The sequence below is a fragment of the Grammomys surdaster genome, unplaced genomic scaffold (genome assembly GCF_004785775.1).
Source record: "Grammomys surdaster isolate TR1022 unplaced genomic scaffold, NIH_TR_1.0 139, whole genome shotgun sequence".
NCBI classification, from domain to species: domain Eukaryota; kingdom Metazoa; phylum Chordata; class Mammalia; order Rodentia; family Muridae; genus Grammomys; species Grammomys surdaster.
Genome location: NW_021604597.1, coordinates 3,752,604 through 3,759,556, shown reverse-complemented (window position 1 = coordinate 3,759,556; position 6,953 = coordinate 3,752,604).

Sequence of the window (6,953 nt, the reverse complement as noted above, 5' to 3'; positions counted from 1 at the left end):
GGTACTGTAACTGCCATAGGAACAAAACAGCCCGTAATCTAAAATATTTCCTTCCTATCTGTGTAAGAAAAAGAAATTGCTGAAATCAGAAAGTACTGCTGTATGTTGCAACGGGAAAGAACATTTGACTAAGTGAAAGAAGCCATTCTCCAAGGACCAGATAGCACAATTCCCTTTATATATGTATGGAGTGGGCAAATCTATGAAGACAGGATGTTAATGATGGCTACTAGGGCTTGAAAAAAAATATGAGTGACTATCACTTAATGTGGTGGGCTTTGTTGTTGGTTTGTTTTTAATGAAGTGGTCTCAAGCTTGAATATTGGTAAAAAAAAATTGGAAAATTCTGTGAATACACTCTAACGACAGACTTGTATCTTTTAAGTGGGTGAATTTGACAGATGAGGTATATCTTAAGTTTTCTCTTGAGATCAAGTGTGAGGAGTTGCTAACATCTAATTGAGATTCATGGAGCCAGAGTCCCAAAATGTAGAGCAACTTTATCTTATTAGTTATGTGACTGTAGTGATTAAGGGTACCACTGTTGGGCCGGGTGAGCTCCAAGTGACACTGACTGCAGGGACCACTCTGTGTTCACCTATGACTTGACATGGTGGCAGTAAAGCCTGGGATCATCTACATCTGCCAACTGAAGGACATCCATGTGGCATAACAATGTAGCATCTCCAGGGCAGAGAACTCATGGTACAGTGTTTCAAGGGAGAAAGCAGCAGCAGAAGCAGTGGCAGCAGGCTCTCTTATACCCACTCCTTGTGCCTTACATTATTCCCACTCCATGGGAGGAGATTCAGAGACTTGTGATGAACAGCCATCTCCCGTGCTCTGTGTCATGTCCATAACACAGCTCCTCATAAGTTAAGGCAACAAGAACTGAATCTAACCAAAGAATTGATGCATTTAAAGTTGCATGGAAATTAGATATGTTAATTTGTCTTTGCATTTTACCAGGCACATTCATTCTTACAGCCTATGAAGCTGGGATTTCCAATACTCCCATTTTTATTTTGCAGAAGTGTCAGATAACCCGAGCCATCATTCTTAAAAACAGCAGCAGCAGTAGCAGTGAAATCCAACCTTTTATTTTATGTATGTGAGTGCTTTCCCTATATGGATGTATCATGCATGGCTGGTGCCCTTAGAGGTCAGAAGAGGCCATTGGATTCCCTGGAACTGGAATTATAGATAGTTGTGAGGCACCCTCTGGATTCTGGGAACTGAACCCATCAAGTGTTCTTAACTGCTGAGCCATCTATCTCTCCAGCCCAACATGCTGTCATTCTTATCGCATTTATGGAGCAGCCAAAAGAAATCTGCTGTTTTCTTTCATGGGAAATAGTTCCTCTAAACACAGAGAGATTTTAGCTGTATATGGGGATATATTGGAACAATCTGAAATAGAAACTGACAGCTATATGCTGTCTTCTATTTTCTCCTCAAATAGAAATACAATTGATGTTTACAACTTTTTGAAGATTTTATTATTGTGTGGTTGCACTTGTGTCTGGGAGTGTTATGTCCTTGGAGGCCAAAAGATTGTGTCTGATGAATGGGAGTCGCAGTTACAGGCAGTCGTGAGCTGTCCGTGGACTCCGGGAATCTACATCCTCTGCAAGAACAGCAAGTGCTTTTAACCACTGGGCCATCTCTCCAGCCCGAGTGTTTACTTCTTTAAGTAATATTTACTCCAGATGTGTGGGAAAGCCCACACCAGGGAGGAATTTTTAATGGTGTGTTCTTTGCCAGATCCAAGTGGGTGGTTGTACCAAGAAATGTAATGAAATGGAGAGCAAATTTTTATTGGTCCTCCTGTGCCAAACAGATGTGAGAAGATGTGAAAGAAATGCAAGATCTCCTAGCAGGGCTGAGGCATGAGGTCCCAGAACAAACTGCTTGTGTCACTAATCCATGTGCAGACAGGTCAGAACCAGAGTCAAGAGGGAATTTTTGAAGGTTAGAAATGAGAAAGGCCATGACCATCCAAAGGACAGCAAAACTGAGACCTATTTCAGAAAATTATTTTTGCACAAAATTATAGAAAATTGTGTTTCTTGAAATTTATGTTTTCCTTTTTAAAACGTCAAAAGAGAGAACTTTTAAATAGTATTAATTGTCTATAAATCACTTCAATAGACACGGCTGGGTTGCAAGGAGGGAGAATGGCCAGGAGAATCCTTGTTAGAGATGGTATAGAAATGGAATAGGACGTATTTATCTTAGTGATGAGTGCTTGCACCAACCAGCTCATCTGAAGGTGGGTTAAGATAAATACCATTGTCTTCATTTCAAAAAGATGCTTTCTAAAACAATATTTAGACTAATAATCAATATGGTAATTTCAATTTTATATATATATATATACATATACATATACATACATATATATATTATATATTTTATATATTCTTTGTAATAATGATCTGTTTGGAAATTTAACATTCCATAATACATTTTCAGTTATCTTTTTATTTAGTTTCAAATGATGTTTCTATATGGAGGGTGGTGGTAATGCCCATGACTGGAAGCCAGAAGAGGGGGCTAGAACTTCCAGAGCCAGATTTACATGTGATTGTGAGCTGCCAGATATAGGTGCTGGGAATGAACTTGGGTCCTCTGCAAGAGTAGCAAGGGCTCTTAACCTCTGAGCTATCTCTCCAGTCCAAGGTTTAAAATATAAACCACAACAGTTGTTAGGAAATTTTCATTAAAGGTTGAAGAGATTGCTCAGTGGTTAAGACCCTGTCTTGCTTTTGCAAGGACCTAAGTTTGGTTCCCAGAACCTGAATTCCACCCTTAATGTTGGTTCAGGGGATCCAACACCCTCTTCTGGTCTCAATGCATACTTTCATTCAAGTGCATAGATGTATAGACAAGTCAAAACAAACAAACCCCCAAACAACCAAACAACAAAAAACACCTTAAAAAAAAGAAGCGGTCACTTAAAATACAATAAAGTAGAAAAGGTAAACCAAAACTTGTTTTAAAAATACAAATGGGGTCACTGAATCAGACAACTTTCCATTCTGAGGTTGTTAATCTTAGTGGAAAAAATTCAAATCTTGCAAAACATATATTCTGAGGCTGAACTCTGAGCTTCTTAGAAGGAATTCATTATGCAAGAATCGTATTCATATCCCCTGTGTAAGGAAGATCCTACCGTGCACATAACACACATAAATTGCTTCATTTGTCTTCACAGGCAAATGAGTCAAGTATTCCCCATTCTGTTCTCTGGATAAAGAAATTAAAAGGCTAAAACGATAAGGCCTTGTAGTTTATACTTTTCCCCCTCGTTCCTTTAAATTCTTCACCGTTCCAGAGCTGAGCCAGGACACTGAGTTCACCTCCCATGACTCCTTCCTGGCACCATCCACACATTCACCATCGTCTCTCTTCTGCGCATGCTCGTCTGTGTCTCACATCAGGTTTGTTTGCCGCAGAGCCTTCAGCCAGAAAAACTTCTGTAAACACTCAGTCTGTGCTGCTCTCATCTGTCTCAATATCTAAAACCACCTTGAGAGTGAGTAGCAGGTTTGGTGTGCTGTTCCTGTTTCCCATCTCTAATGCTAGGTGCAGGGTCTATGCTATTGATCTGCCTTCTGTAGCAGGAAAGCACAGCCTCGTTACCATTTAGACAGCATGTAAATCACTGTTTTGAAGCCCGGAGACTGCCCTCCTTGGCCTGAAAGGACTGCTCTCCTTCTTGAATCTTGGTTATTTTTATGTCTCAGCTCCCATGACACCTCCGTTGTAAAGGTGTTCTGATCCACTAGGGAAACCTTAATGGTTTCTCGAAACATTTATCACTGGTATGCAGATTACATGCTGGCTCTGCTGCCTCACATCCAGGAAGCAGAAGCAGCGTTCAGTAATCAGCACAATACTAGCCTCAGCTTCAAACACTTTCATGCTCCTGTGTGATTGTTAATGGGATAATTATTAAAACCACCATTAACTGGTGGTTTTATAAACTGCTGGGAGGAGGGCACTTCTGGGTGGATATTGGTGGGGTGAATACAGACTTTGGAAAATAAAACAACTCTAGATCTAAAGCAGCGAGAACATTCCCAGGGGAGCCCATTCATCACCCAGAGGAACAAACTAATCACATAAAACCCTTTCTTGAAAATCACCCAAACATTTTCAGAGAAACTTTATAGACTTGATTTTTTTGTTGTTGTTGTTGTTCACAAACAAACTGTTACATTCACAACTCACTGTGAATGTGTGGCACAGCCCTGTTGCAGGAAGCTGGGGTAAACAGAGAAAGCTGGCTGGTGCATCTCTGTAGGAGGAAAACACCATGTAAATATTCTCAAAATGCTAAGAGGAGCCCCGTGCCACATGAAGATTTCATCTAATTTCTAAAATATATGAATTTTGGCTTTCTGTAGCACATTTTAAATTCAATATAATGAAAAGTAATGAGCTAACTATAGATTCTTATGTGAAAGTGAATCTGACGATCATTATTCATCTTGAACATTAGGAGCTATTCTAATTACATCTTAGTAAATTTACTCTAATGACAGCTTAGTGGGTTTTGTGCTGCTAAAAAGTATTTCAGGTCTTTCATCTGCAATAGGAATACTACATATGTGGCCTGGACTTGTGCAGAAGTGAACACAGGAGGGAGAGCTCCAACTACAGAATCAGGATGTTGTGTTTTTAAAAGAGCCAAGGATATGTTTTATAGATCGTGGTATGATGAGGTGGGAGGGGGTGCCTCAGCAGGCCCTAGCAGAGACATCCCTTCCCCCTGAGGTACCAGCCATAAGATGGGTATAGTATAGAACAGAGTTTACTTAGGGGCATGGGAAGGGGAGTTGAGAAGAGAGTAGAGGCAAAGAAAGAACACACACACACACAGAGAGAGAGAGAGAGAGAGAGAGAGAGAGAGAGAGAGAGAGAGAGAAGAGAAAAGGCCAACTAGGAACATGTGGAAGGAGGGATGGGGCAGGGGGAAGGGGAGAGAGAGCAAAGGAGGTCACAGATAGCAAGCCAGGCCTACCTAACTGTTGCTAGGTAACTGTTGGGCAGAGCATAGAAGAAATGCCACCATTCTTCCATTTTTGGTTTAATTTAAAAAAGGAGAAATTAGAAAGAGGTGGTGAAGCAGGAATAGGGTCATCATGATCTTTAGCTGTTTCCTGCTGACTTTGGGGCAACGTGTCTCTGGGAAACCTAGGAAATGGATATGTGGATACTAGTCTAGTCTTAGGAACGTGGGTTGTTTCCTGGCTGTCTGAGGTCTGTGGAACTATTTGTGGGTCAGAAGGAACAGGTCCAGTAGAGGTGTCTGTGTCTGTGAGAGTAGATTGGAGCATCTGTGAGTTGCTTCTCTGGAGCTGTCCTGGATATAGATGTTGAGTAAATGCCTGGACTTGGCAAGATGCTGAAACACACACACACACACACACACAGACACACACACACACGCACACACACAAACATTGGAGGTATAAAATAAAGTTAAGTAGGTTTGAGAGAAAACCTCTTTCTTAGGTGTACCTTTGAAACTCTTAGGTCTTGCCTTCTAAGAATAGGTAGCAAGTGGGAACTTAGGCTATTGATTGGCAGGTGTACTTATCCAGATGGAGTCTGTTTGGTCCACGAGAGGTAGATCTTAGTATGTTTCCTGGAGCTTTTAAGTTTACAAAAGAGATAGATTTGTTAACAACATGAACACTCTTTAAGGTAAGCTTAGGGAGACACAGTCCTTTTGTGGAGCAGAACGAGCAAGAAGGGCTTTTTCCTTCTGTCTTGGAGACTGAATATATATACATTTAGCACAATGAGAAACACTTTAAGTTGATATTTAAAAGACAATTAAAGGAAACTCGAAAATTTGATGACCTTGTGAATATGACAATTGATCATATAGTTTAGCATGAGGAATACCTTAAGTCTGCAGTTAAAAGGCAACTGAAGGGAACTTATATTTGTAACTATGACAGCTGATAGTGTAGATTCAGCATGAGAAACACTCTGAGTCTACAGTTAGGAGACGATCAAAGGAAACTTGTAATTTGAACTTGTGATTATATAGTTGGATCTTATAGTAGAATGTCTTATTAGAGTTGGGCTAATTTATAAGAACTCTATTGGTTAATGTTAGGACAGCATCATAACAAGGGGAGGAAATATGAAACATTTAGTCAATGGAAACGGAGTTTAGGTAAGGAAGTAGCTGTAGGTTACATCTGTGAAAGGTTACATTTGTGAAAGGTTACAGCTGAACTTGTGTATCCTTTATCGTGAAGCCGGTGAGCAAGGCAAACCTGTCTCTTTGGTAAGAGATCTGGTAGTATTAACTAATTAACAAATTGACTAATAAGCTAATATGATGGTGTATCTTGGGGTAAGGAACTAGATGTCTATTCTTTAGCTGTCAAGCTAGCTACATGTTAGCTTAGCTGTCAATGTAATCAGAAATCTGGGAAGAAAAAATTATAATCTAGATGCCATATATTAACTAAAATGACAGGGGTTAGTCTTTGGTCCACTACCTAAACAGTTCTCCCAGGTCTTTGTGGTCTCCATTGCAACTTGGGCAGAGTCAGTCTTGCTATCAAGCCCAGAAGATGAGAAGCTTTTTCCTGTGTCAGAGGAATGTGGGAGAAATTACTCCCCTTGTCTTAGGCAATATGAGACATTTAATTTTCCGGGTGTCCTCTGTTTATCCAGTTTAGGCTGAGCCCTGGCAGTGGCCAAGGCAGTGGAGCAGTCTTTTTAGTAGTTATTGTACCCCAGTCTAGGTAGTGTCTTGTCTCTGTGCCCATATCTCAGAGACCTTGGATGGGTCACTGTTAAGATTTGGGAGTATCTGTCTGTCATAATCTTAAACATTTAATGTTACATTTAGCAGATTTCTGACAAGATTGAGACCCAGTATCTATTAAGTATATCTGTGTTAGACAATATGTGTTTGTTTA